This window comes from Ornithorhynchus anatinus, chromosome 2 (genome assembly GCF_004115215.2).
Source record: "Ornithorhynchus anatinus isolate Pmale09 chromosome 2, mOrnAna1.pri.v4, whole genome shotgun sequence".
NCBI lineage: Eukaryota > Metazoa > Chordata > Mammalia > Monotremata > Ornithorhynchidae > Ornithorhynchus > Ornithorhynchus anatinus.
In genome coordinates this window covers 120,941,491-120,954,726 of record NC_041729.1, presented here as the reverse complement: position 1 = coordinate 120,954,726, position 13,236 = coordinate 120,941,491, and positions in this window count along the sequence as shown.

Sequence of the window (13,236 nt, the reverse complement as noted above, 5' to 3'; positions counted from 1 at the left end):
CCTCATCTGTAAAATGGGGATTGAGATTCTGAGCCTTACATGGGACAAGGTCTGTGTCCAACTTGATTTGCTTGTATCCATCCAAACACTTAGTATGGTGCCTGGCACTTAGTAAGTGCTTAACAAATACCATCATCATCATCACTTATATACATAGAGAAGCAGCATGGTGTAGTAGATAGAGCACAGGCGTGGGAGTCAGAAGGTCATGGGTCTAATTTTAGCTCTGCCATTTGTCTGCTTTGTGACCTTGGACAAGTCATTTAACTTCTCTGTCTCTCAGATACCTCATTTGTAAAATGAGGATCAAAACTTGAGTCCGTTCTGGTGCAGGGACTATGTCCAACCTCATTTGCTTGTATTCATCCCAGTGCTTTAGTACAGTGCTCAACACATACTATGCGTATAAAAAATGCAATAATAATTATTATTATATCCGTATTTCACTTATGTCTGTCTCCCCCTCTAGACTGTTAACTCATTCTGGGAAGGGAATGTTTCTGTTATGTTGTTGATCCCATGTGATCCCTACTTAGACAGTGATCCCCATGTTGGATAGCGATTGTGCCTAGTCTGTGACAACCTGATTCTTGGCACATAGTAATCTCTTAACAAATACCATATAAAAAACACCAAATGCTGCTCTATTGTGAGATGAAATGTGAGAAATGTAAACTGGACAGAGAAAAATAGTATTTTAAAGATGTAGTGGACCAAGCAAAGTGATATAGCCATGAACAGTTGGAGAGAGCAATAAAAGGCAGAGTAGCCAATGCACAATAAGTAAGGAGAAACACTAAGAGTAAATGACTTCGACTTGAAAGTGGTACCTAGAATTTTTGATATTAGGTACAACCAAGGAGCAAGGGGAAAACTTGAAAAATACTCATGGTGGGAAGGACTGTCAGTAACACATAAATCTTAGTAGCCTGCTAGCATAATTTTACAAATAGCACTACCTTAGAACTCAGAGGAAAGCTATGTACAATAATATGTAACAATAACATAACACAAGAATAATATAATAATAATTGTACATAAATAGAATTTTGAGCAACTGGGTACATGAATATTGAGTAGAAAAATTACAAGTGGGAAAGATAAGACTAGGCACCTGTCATTAAGGAACTTACAATTCAGTGCAGGAACTTAAAGACAATTAATTACGTAAGAAAAGTCCTACATATTATCTCTTATTGACTTCCCATGTTTGAAGAATCATTACAGTACAATAATTTTATTATAATAATAGGAATGTTTGCATAATGTGTTGTACAATATAACTACTGGGTTACTTTAGGAACAAATAGAAGCAATTGCCCACATCTCAAGACCATAGATACAGGAATATCAGATTGGACACAGTCCATGGCCCACACAGGTCTCAAGTCGAAATAGGAGAGAGAATGGGTTTAGTTCCCATTTTACAGATGAAGAAATATCCAGAAAAGTTAAATGACTCATCCAAGGTCACACAGCAGGAAAGTGGTGGAACTGAAATTAGAACTCTGGTCCTTGGACTCCCAGGCCTGGCCTCTTTCCACTAGGTCATGCTAAGGGTATTCAAAAAATCCTATTAATACTACCACTGTTAGTACTATTAGGCCATGCTGCTTCAAAAATAAGGCATCAGGCCAATATGACTTCAGAAGACCAGGTAATGGTTGGTGCTAAGATGAATTTTCTAGAATGTATTCCTTTCATTCATTCATTCATTCAATAGTATTTATTGAGCGCTTACTATGTGCAGAGCACTGTACTAAGCGCTTGAGATGAACAAGTCGGCAACAGATAGAGACAGTCCCTGCCGTTTGACGGGCTTACAGTCTAATCGGGGGAGACGGACAGACAAGAACAATGGCACTAAACAGCGTCAAGGGGAAGAACATCTCGTAAAAACAATGGCAACTAAATAGAATCAAGACTAAATAGAATCAAATCCTATGCTTTGTGAGTTTCAAAACTTATACCAGTATTTCCAAGACATATAACAAGCCAAAATGGGACCTAGGAATCACATTTTAGAGCTAATCCAGCTCCCTGGAATTCCCCTGCAAGGAATAGTATCTCCCTACTATGTTTACCACTACATAGTATTACCCATCACAGATAAGTGAAAAAGAACAGAAAAAGCATTTGGGGCAAAATAATATAGTATGCTTGGCTTCATCTGCAAACAAGGCAAGGATATCCAAGTATTTTCTGCAGGCATATGTTTTTGATTTCTTAACCGCATGATTTATAAAGAGTCACAGAAACATATATGGGTAAGTTGGGGAAGGAGGATATCGGTAAAAGTGTAAGGGAGGCCACTGCAATTTTCTGGGTTAAATAGAATTTTTTGAAAACTCCTTTAAGACTCGTTTGACTGGTTTTCCACATTTTTATTTCTTTTAAAACACATCATTGGACTTCATGTTGTCAGTTTCATGACTCACATAGAAAACAACCCCTGCAAGGTAAACAGAGAAGGTAATGACTTGAAATTATTTTTTTTTTTTACTAATCACATTGAATGTTACATAAGACCAGTATTGTGTACCATCCATTTGAGAGCCTAGGTTGCCAGGTTAGTCATACAATTACATAGTATGCATTTAGAGGGGAAAGCAAATTCTTATTACTTGCTGTAAAATGTTTGTTTGGAGATACTGCATACACATAGAAGGAGAAAATGTATGTTTCCTCACTTCTATCTTTTTTTAATCCTCTTCCTTTGCTACGGTTGAAAGGATGAACAAATAACTGCTTCTACATATAGTCACAATGACTACTCTGGGTAACATTTTTATGCAGAATGCAGATGATTTTTTCATCCTGCTTGACTGAACAAAACAAACTTGTTTTTATAACTACAGTAGCTATTAAAGGAGAACAGTAAGCTCTGCCTCCGACTCAGCAATCCTCAAATTTCAGAACTTCAGTAGATAAGAAGTTGAAGAAACAGATTTATTGATAACACCTGATGAGTTTGCATGTACGCACCTCAATAATGGTTCAGTATTTGTGTATGGAGATCTATACCCATTCACTCATTCAATCGTATTTACTGAGCGCTTACTGTGTGCAAAGCACTTTACTAAGACCTTGGGCGAATACAACAGACTCAGTCCCTGCCCATAACAAGCTCACAGTCCAGAAATGAGCTTACAGTTTAGAGTAATCCTAACTCAACAGCAAATTTTGTATTGTTAGAGTTTACATCAAGTAATAACAGTGGAAAGAAAGGAAGGCTTTCAGGAAAAAGAAGTGACCATAGAAATTATCAATGCCTGAATTTGAGAAATTTTGATCTTCCATTTATGAATGTGACATTTCTGATTATTTTATTTGTAGTGCAAATAATTCAATGAGAACAGAGTACCAGGACAACTATAAATCTTAGAGGTGATTTATTAAATGCTTAGTACAGTGCTAAGCACTTAATAAAGTGCTCTGCACACAGTAAGTGCTCAATAAATATGATTGAATGAATATCTCTCCAGGGATTTAATTATTTTGCAGGATTATTGAAAAGCCACAGTGATTGAATAGGCAACGCAATTAAATAGAGATAGATTATCACAGTGTAAAAATTCCATGTTTCCAGCAGGATTGAGTCCATCTATCTGTCAGCCTATCAGATCAGCTGTCTTCGGGAGTGGTGATATGAGGTTCAAAACCAGGCTTCTCAAGTACACCTAATTTTTACAGAGGAATTCAAAGGACAGAGACAAATAGGTTGTCAGATATATAAGGAGAGAATGTGCCACATCAACGGTATTGGGGTTAGATTTCAAATTAGAAATACGTAGTGGGAAAGAGAAGCACCCTAACTGAAAAAAAGAATACTGCTTGGGGGTTTTCTTTACTGTTCTCCATTATGTAAAATAAATTCAAGTCAAACAGTCATTCACATTTTACTGGGACAGATAATAATAGTAATTGTTATTATTATGGTACTTGTTAAGGGCTTACTATGTTCCAGGCACTGTACTAAGTGCTGGGGTGGATACAAACATATTGAGTTGGTCATACATTACTCTGTATTTATGTCTAGCCAAAATGAGTTGGACAGACCTAACTAATATCTGAGTTCTTTAAAAAAAACCTGAAGTATCCTGATCCTCTGGCTGGTATAGCAGTGTAGGTGGGTTATATATGTGTATGCAAATACACACACACACACATAAACACGTAATTTCCTCATAGATTAGGTGCCAGAGTGTTTCAGTAACTAGCATATCAACACAGGGGCCAGACTCAAAATTGTACATTTGAATACCTCTTTTATTTATTCTATTTGAAAATATTTTTGTGACTGACCTCCCCCCCCCCAAAAAAAAGGGGTTAGAGGGTATATGCTCTTTTGGGCATGAAATATTTCACTTGTTTGTTTGGTAATTCCCAAACCTAATCAATATTACTATTACTACTATCAATCAATCTTTATTGCTGAATTAAGTGCTTGGGAGAGTGCAATACAGTTGGTAGACATGATCCTTCCCCTCATTGAATGTACAGTCCAACAGAGGAGAAAGACATTAAAATAAATTGTAGATAAGGGGAGGATTTGAGTATTTGGTGATTTACATAAGAGCTGTGGTGGTGAGATGCGGTGAATTTTTAAATGCTTAGGAGTTGGAACTAAGTTCATGGGTAAAGGAAAATAGGGAAAGAAATAATAATAAATAAATAATGATTATGGTATTTGTTAAGGACTCACTATGTGCCAAGCACTGTTCTAAGTGCTGGGGTAGATATAAGGTAATGAGATTGTCCCACATGGGACTCACAGTCTTAATCCCCATTTTACAGAGAAGGTAACTCTGTAAAGGCATGGAGAAGTTAAGTGCTTTGCCTAAGGTCACACAGCAGACAAGTGATGGAGCTGGGATTAGAACCCATGTCCTCTAATACCCAAGCCCATGCTCTTTCCAGAAAGCCAAGCTGTTTCTTTCATCAAGGTTGGGGTGTCAGGGGTTAGTTGTGGAAGTCTTTTAGAAAGAGACATGATTTCATTAGAGGTAGATAGGGAGAGTTCTGGTCTGAGAGATATGTAAAGGGAGGGAAGTCCCAGAAGGAGGAAGGGTATAATCAAGGAATTGACAGTGAATGGAGTGAGGGACTGTTAGTAAGTTGGTAGTAGAAGTGAGGGCTTAGTACAGTGCAAGTTCTTACAGTACTTTACTTACAGCACTCAATTAATGCCATTGACTGAGAAGAGAGGACGCTGTGTACTGGGAGAGCAATGAGGATAAGTAAGAGAGAGAGCTGATTGAATGCCTTGAAACCAATGGTGAAGAGTTTTTGCTTGATTCAGAGATGGACAGACAACTCTTAGACTCACTTGAAGAATTGGGAGGTGTGCACAGAACAACTTTTAGAAAAATAAAGAGAGCAGAGTGAAGTATGGCCTATAGAGGGGAAAGGCTGGTATACCAGCTGTCTCCACTTCCTCTCCAATTTTCTCCTACATCATACTTGAAGCTTGATTCCACCCCTTTCATGCCACAGAAATAGTCCTCCAAAAGGTAAACCATCTCTCACCAAATCTGAAGATCTTTAATCCATCCTAATCCTCCTAGACCTCTCAAAACTGAATTTCTCATCCTCCCTCCTAAATTCTCTCAACTGTCCCCAACTTTCCCACGACTGTTGACAACAACACATCAAGCAGCATGGCCTAGTGTTTTCACTAAGAACATGGGCCAGGGAGTCCATGGACCTGAGCTCTAATTCCGCTCCTTGTCTGCTGTTAGAAAGTGAACAGCTGAAGATAGCAGTCAAGGAGGGAAGAAGGGAGGGAGGGAGTATTTTTTAAAAGTATGAAAGGATGGGGACAGAAGCACAGGTGGAAGGGGCAAATTTAGAGAGGAGATGAGAGATTTTATTTTGAGTTACTACAGGGGACATAGGTAGAGTCAAAGATAGTGGAGGACGAGGGGGCTGGAGAGGAACAGGAGAAATTTTAGGGAGGTAATTAAGGAGACTAATGAAGTAGTAGAGATCGGCTATGATACACAGGAATGTGCAAATTCTGGACATGTTATAGGGATAGCATCAACAAGATTTAGCAACTGAATGAATATGCTGATTGAAGGAAAGAGGTGAGTTAAAGATAATACCAAGGTGGCAGTCTTCTTTTTTTTATGGTATTTGTTGTGGTCAGGGAACATATCTACCAAGTCTGTTATACTGCATTCTCCCAACTGCTTCTTATTATGCTTTGCATTGACTAAGTGTTCGATAAATATGATTGATTGATTGATGGTATCTGTTTAGCACTTACAATGTGCTAGAACCTATATTAAGTACTGGGGTAGATAGAAGATAATCAGGTTGTACACAGTCCATGTCCCACATAGGGTTCAGAATAGTAATCCCCATTTGGAAGATGAGGTAATAGAGGCACAGAGAAGTGAAGTAACTTGCCCCAGGACACACAGCAGACAAGAGGTGGAGGTGGAATTAGAACCCAGGTCCTCTGACTCCCAGGTCCGTGTTCTTTTCACCTGACTTCCTAAGCCATATCCTTTCACCAGATTATGTTGCTCTTCCTTTCTCTTTACCCCAGATTTAGCTTAGGTAGAGAGAAACTAATGTCCCTCATAAATATCTCTTCTGGCTGGGTCTCAGTGGAACAGGAAAAAATACCTCATAGCCAACAATCAGTTCACACCTGCCTGTCTCTACCTGCTACCAAGGGAGGCAGAGCTCTCCCATTCTTGTTAGAGGGACCAACCTCCACCCAGAAGGTTCCAAACAATTTTGGTGGGCAGTTGATCCTTCTGCTATGACTATGATCTTGCTGCTTATCCATGTGCAGAAGTGGCAGCTCCTACCATGTATATGACTATTATCTCCAAATGGCTTAGGGCAGCCACTGTCCACAGCCTCATAACCAATTTTCTCCCTTCCTTCACTTTCCAATTAAATATATTTATCATATATATATATATATATATATATATGTCCTCCAAATTATCATTTAGTCAACCATAGCTCAGTTTAGGAATCTCCCTTCTTTTTAGGGACTAAACTCACCTCGCTCAGCAGTCTCCTCCAACTCTAGGAACCCATTTCCTCCTCCCCCACCCACTTCCACATACCAGCTGATTCACTGAAAATCTCATTAAAAGGGCAGGAACTTCAACCTGCTACAACCTCTGAAGAGAAGTGCTAGTTTTTCAAGCACCTATGCATATAAATATTCTCTCCAGAGATATTAAATAGAATCTATGGGTATTAGAAAGCTATATATATATTTCACTGCCATGGATGACTATGTTAGTCATCCTAAGTTGGTAGAAAAAAACTTCATTTCAATATTAGTGCTGATAGGAACCACTGATGTTGGTATGTTGGCAAAATTCCTAATTGCTGTTCCTTTCCCTGCATTTAAAAAGTTCTAAATTAGCTTTATTTCTTGTCTGTGGTCTTGTGAGCCCTCCTAAATGGCTGACTTTCATACACTAGAATCATATGAATCATGCATTTGCGGGGAACTGTGAGGCATAATTCATGTTTTCATGGAGCTTTGATAGCTTTTCCTGACAGAGCTATTGAAGTGAAAAGTAACATATATTTATTTAAATGTTAGTGTTTATTATTTGAAAGTCTTATTTGGGCAATTAATGTAAACAAGATTTATAGAAGAATGATGTCTGTACTTTTTCAAAGACTGATTTACACATTTTCTAGTATTCATAATTTAAAGCATTTACAGTGCTTTGAGTTGAGAAAACTGATTGAAGAACACTTTTCTGGCTTGTTTTAGGAGCATTTGTATTGTTTTAAATCTCTCACTTTAAATGTTTTGCTTCATTTATGTATCATGCATCAAATAGACATTCCCAATCCTAAACTATGTCAAATTGACTTCAGCAGGTTTAAATGCTAGATAACACTAGTAATCTTAAATACACTGTACAAGACTTTTTTTAATAGAAAAGTAGCACCCAAAATTGTTATACAGGGAGAATTAGTAATAGGTGTCGGGGTTTGGAATGCTGTTTATTAGAATTATTCTAGAAATCATCCATGGGAAGAGGAAATAAATTTCCAAAGGACTTTGTCAAGGACACTGTTTTCTTTCACAGACACAAGTTATTGAATGTTTTGAGCTTAGTGTCCTTTGACTTTCTGTAACTAACAGAAAAATCTTTTATCTCTAGACTCTTTGGAGAGTTGCATTTACCTGTTTTAGTAAAGTTTGCTCTTTTGTTTATGAATAAAGTGAGAATTTGTGATTTTTTTCCCTCTTTTCTATAATCCTTTAACCTTAGATGCCTGCTATGACTCAATAATGGCATGTGCTCATAATTCCAGAAGAGTAAAAACTTTTCTTGAAGACTACACTGAATCAGCAGTGATCAGGGCTGTCAATGACCTATAGATGGCAATTTGTTCCTAATTAATTAAATGTCTCTCTTTTGAAGGAAGTGGGACATCATATATAATTAGAAGAGGCATCAAAGTTGCAGTCATTGGCTCATTAATCTAATGAAGCCAGCATACACTATGGCATTTGCATTACTCAGAGTGTTTGTGTTATTTTATTTGCAATTAGCAATATATGAAATTCCAATCTTCCAGATACATCTAAAGGGATTTACTTGGAGCACTTTTACATTTACCAGGAGCACTGAGTAAATCTGAAGGGAAGTTAAATCCAATGCAGCAGACTTGTGACCTTGTCAATCATTTCAGGCAAGACATGGGAAGTTTCTAAAAACAACATAAATGCTCATAACAGTTTAACTGGGAAATAATAGTGGAAGATATCTATTCTGGCATTCCTAGGCTCAGTCTATGACTCTGCAGTGATATCTAAGAAATAAAAGTAGTGTGCCTGGTTTTATTGTACTGATGCAGGAATATCATAAAAATCAAGAGAGGTAAAATATTGTACTTTCATTCATTCATTCAATAGTATTTATTGAGCGCTTACTATGTGCAGAGCACTGTACTAAGCGCTTGGGATGAACAAGTCGGCAACAGATAGAGACAGTCCCTGCCGTTTGACGGGCTTACAGTCTAATCGGGGGAGACGGACAGACAAGAACAATGGCACTAAACAGCGTCAAGGGGAAGAACATCTCGTAAAAACAATGGCAACTAAATAGAATCAAGGCGATGTACAATTCATTAACAAAATAAATAGGGTAACGAAAATATATACAGTTGAGCGGATGGGTACAGTGCTGTGGGGATGGGAAGGGAGAGGTGGAGGAGCAGAGGGAAAAGGGGAAAATGAGGCTTTAGCTGCGGAGAGGTAAAGGGGGGATGGCAGAGGGAGTAGAGGGGAAGAGGAGCTCAGTCTGGGAAGGCCTCTTGGAGGAGGTGATTTTTAAGTAAGGTTTTGAAGAGGGAAAGAGAATCAGTTTGGCGGAGGTGAGGAGGGAGGGCGTTCCAGGACCGCGGGAGGACGTGACCCAGGGGTCGACGGCGGGATAGGCGAGACCGAGGGACGGCGAGGAGGTGGGCGGCAGAGGAGCGGAGCGTGCGGGGTGGGCGGTAGAAAGAGAGAAGGGAGGAGAGGTAGGAAGGGGCAAGGTGATGGAGAGCCTTGAAGCCTAGAGTGAGGAGTTTTTGTTTGGAGCGGAGGTCGATAGGCAACCACTGGAGTTGTTTAAGAAGGGGAGTGACATGCCCAGATCGTTTCTGCAGGAAGATGAGCCGGGCAGCAGAGTGAAGAATAGACCGGAGCGGGGCGAGAGAGGAGGAAGGGAGGTCAGAGAGAAGGCTGACACAGTAGTCTAGTAGTAAGTAGTAGGAATAGTATTTATTCAGTACTTACTGTGTGCAGAGCACTGTACCAAACTTTAATAGGAGGAATATTGTTTCTAACAGTATATTTGCTATTGTCTTATAAGACAAAAGTGCAGTGGGACTGTATTAGAAAATGCTAGAAGTTTTAAAATATGTTTGTAAATAACACTCTGTAATTTCAAATAAATGGTTCTTACTTAGTAGAGCTCATACACTAACTTGGTTTTCAACAGAGGCAAGCATAGGTTTAAATTTCACCTTGGGTATAAAATTGGCAAAATGAGTTTTTAATTTGGAAAATTGCCCCTCCAGAAGTTTCATAGCTTCATTTGTGATGTACTGTGACTCTTTGACTTTTTTTTCAGTTAAAAAGAAAAATGGACTACAGTGCATCGAACTACACTTTTTGGCCAAGTATACTTAAGTATTTTAGCTGTGGTTTTACCTCATTTGGAAACAGTCTTATACTTAGAAAGCCCCTGGGTGAGGAAGAGGTAGAAGGTGTTTCCCTGGAAAAATCACTTTTAGATTCTTAAGATTTTTTTCTCCTTGAAAATGTTTTAATTGGCTTGAATTCTGTGAGAAAAATGGTCTCAGAAATTGTTCTAGGCAAAGTATATTTGAAAATTTAGCGAACTCCATAAAATGCATTAATTCCCAAGTTGCAAAATTGAAGCTCTTATAGCTATTATTATTGCATGTAAGCCAGAATTACTAATGATAGGAAATAGGACTCTACATGAATAAAGAAAATACAAAAAAAGAATAAGAAGAAAATCAGGTTTACTAAAAAACTGAAATAATTGAATGGCCAAACTTTTGTTTGCTGTAAAAACTCTAAAGTGAATGGTATCTATTCTCACCTCCCAGTCAAAACAATATTTTTTCATCCAATGATTTTAGTATTAGCAACAGGATGGGCATTTATTAAGTACTTCCTGTGGTTTAAAGATTGTCCTAAATGCTGGGATAGATTCTGCATAATTAGATAAAGCACAGAACCTGTCCACCAAAAATGAGCTTACAACCTATATAGTCAAACAAACCAAAACAAAACTGCAAAAAGAAGCAAATTAATAATCCTTGAAAGGTGGAATCCCAGACTCCTGTGCACCTCTATCAAATAGTTCTAATAGTCCAATAGTAATACTAATAATAGTAATAGTAATAGTAAATAAATAGTAATAATAGTCCATCATATTCTGTGGATGAAAATTTATAAACTAATATCAACAGGGTCTTAAATGTAAATGAGGTAACTATGTTTGTAGGATTTTCATCTCTTTTGAGTTTAGATTAATGAATGTCTGCTCTTATTCAGTCCTATGACCTTCTATGTTAAGAGTGAATCTAGAACCCCCCTGGAACTTTGTACAGGAGCTGTTTCTTCCTTAGTAACTATTATTGAGCTATGTTATGGCCTCCACTTCAGAGATTTTTTTTTCCCAGGGAAAGTGAAGCTCTGAAAAAATGGTTTTAAATTTTAGGAATTAGCATAACATTTATGACTTTTTTCTTTACTAATAATGCAAAATAACTAGATTGAATTTACCTGACTTCCTATTTGCAACTGATCCAACAATGCAGCAGATACAAACATTGTTTCCATTCTACCTATGTTATTTCTTCTGGAAGAAATGAATTAACAAACTCCAAAATTCAGAGGTGAGGCTGTTTCATTTACCTATAGTATCCAAACTCGACTACTGCATCAGCCTCCTTAGCTTCCAGTTTCTCCTGACCCCAGTCCATATTTCACCCTGCTGCCTGGATAATTTTAGTGAAAAAGCACTCAGGCCATATCTCCCCACTCCTCATACACCTCCAGTGGTTTCTCATCCACCTCCACATCCAACAGAAATTCAACATCATTAGCTTTAAGGAAATCAACCCAGCCCACAGACTTGGCTCCCCTAATGTGAACTAACTCCCTGTAATTTGACCTCACCTGTATCCTGCTGACCCCATCAACCCCTTGCTTCAGGCATGGAGTTCCATCCCCCTTAATATCTGACAGGTCACCCTTGCCCTATCTTCAAAACCCTACTAAAGTCATATATCGTCCAAGAAGTTTTCTCTTATTGCCCTATTTTATTCACTTTTCCTTCTGTGTTGCCTATGCACTTAGGTCTGTAGTCCCTAGCACCTTGATACTCACTGCACCCCACCCCTTCAGCACTTAAGTATTCATTCATTCAATTCAATGGTATTTATTGAGCGCTTACTATGTGCAGAGCACTGTACTAAGCGCTTGGGATGAACAAGTCGGCAACAGATAGAGACAGTCCCTGCCGTTTGACGGGCTTACAGTCTAATCGGCGGAGACGGACAGACAAGAACAATGGCAATAAACAGCGTCAAGGGGAAGAACATCTCGTAAAAACAATGGCAACTAAATAGAATCAAGGCGATGTACAATTCATTAACAAAATAAATAGGGTAACGAAAATATATACAGTTGAACGGACGAGTACAGTGCTGTGGGGATGGGAAGGGATAAGTGGAGGAGCAGAGGGAAAAAGGGAAAATGAGGCTTTAGCTGCAGAGAGGTAAAGGGGGGATGGCAGAGGGAGTAGAGGGGGAAGAGGAGCTCAGTCTGGGAACGCCTCTTGGAGGAGGTGATTTTTAAGTAGGGTTTTGAAGAGGGAAAGAGAATCAGTTTGGCGGAGGTGAGGAGGGAGGGCGTTCCAGGACCGCGGGAGGACGTGACCCAGGGGTCGACGGCGGGACCGGCCGTATGTAAGTACATAGCCTTACACTCTGCTGTTTTCTCTGTCTGAATTTATTTTAGTGTCTGTCTCTCCATTGGACAGTATGCCTCTTGAGTCCAGGGTTGGGTCTACCAACTCTTTTATATATCATACTGTATTTTCTCACATGCTCTGCACATGGTAAGTACCCAATAAATACCACTGTTTGATTGATTGTCTACTTCGTTTTCAGAATTCAGCTCCATAACTGCCAAACACCTGTTAATCTTTTTTTTATGAAGCAGGAAAACAAGCTGCTCTGACTTCAAAATTGGTTTGACAAAACATTTTTAGAAACTTTACAGTAATTCTAAATCAAAAAATACACTGGCTTATATTTTTGGAGTATCTAGGAGGAGTTCAAAATTCATTAAGGAATTTTTATGCATTCCTCATTGAAACAAGTTTGTATAATAAAGAATGAATGAATGACAGATCAGAGTCATAGAGAGGACAGAATACATTTCTATATTTCTTGAGTGCAGGGAACAGGATCACTGCTAAATAATATTTGCAGTGTTCTTTATCTCCCCCTGCAGCATGTACTGGAGTTCTTTGCTAAGAGTAGCTGCATCAGCACAAGTCACTGTTCTTTTAGAAGATTTCTGTGGTATAAAATTCCTTTTGTAGCAAATATGTTCAAGTGACTTTTGGACTTTTCCAACTCTTCCCATTTTCTCTACCTAATGCCATTTTGGCAGCCTCATGGCAGTTTCAGCTGACTTGGAGAGGT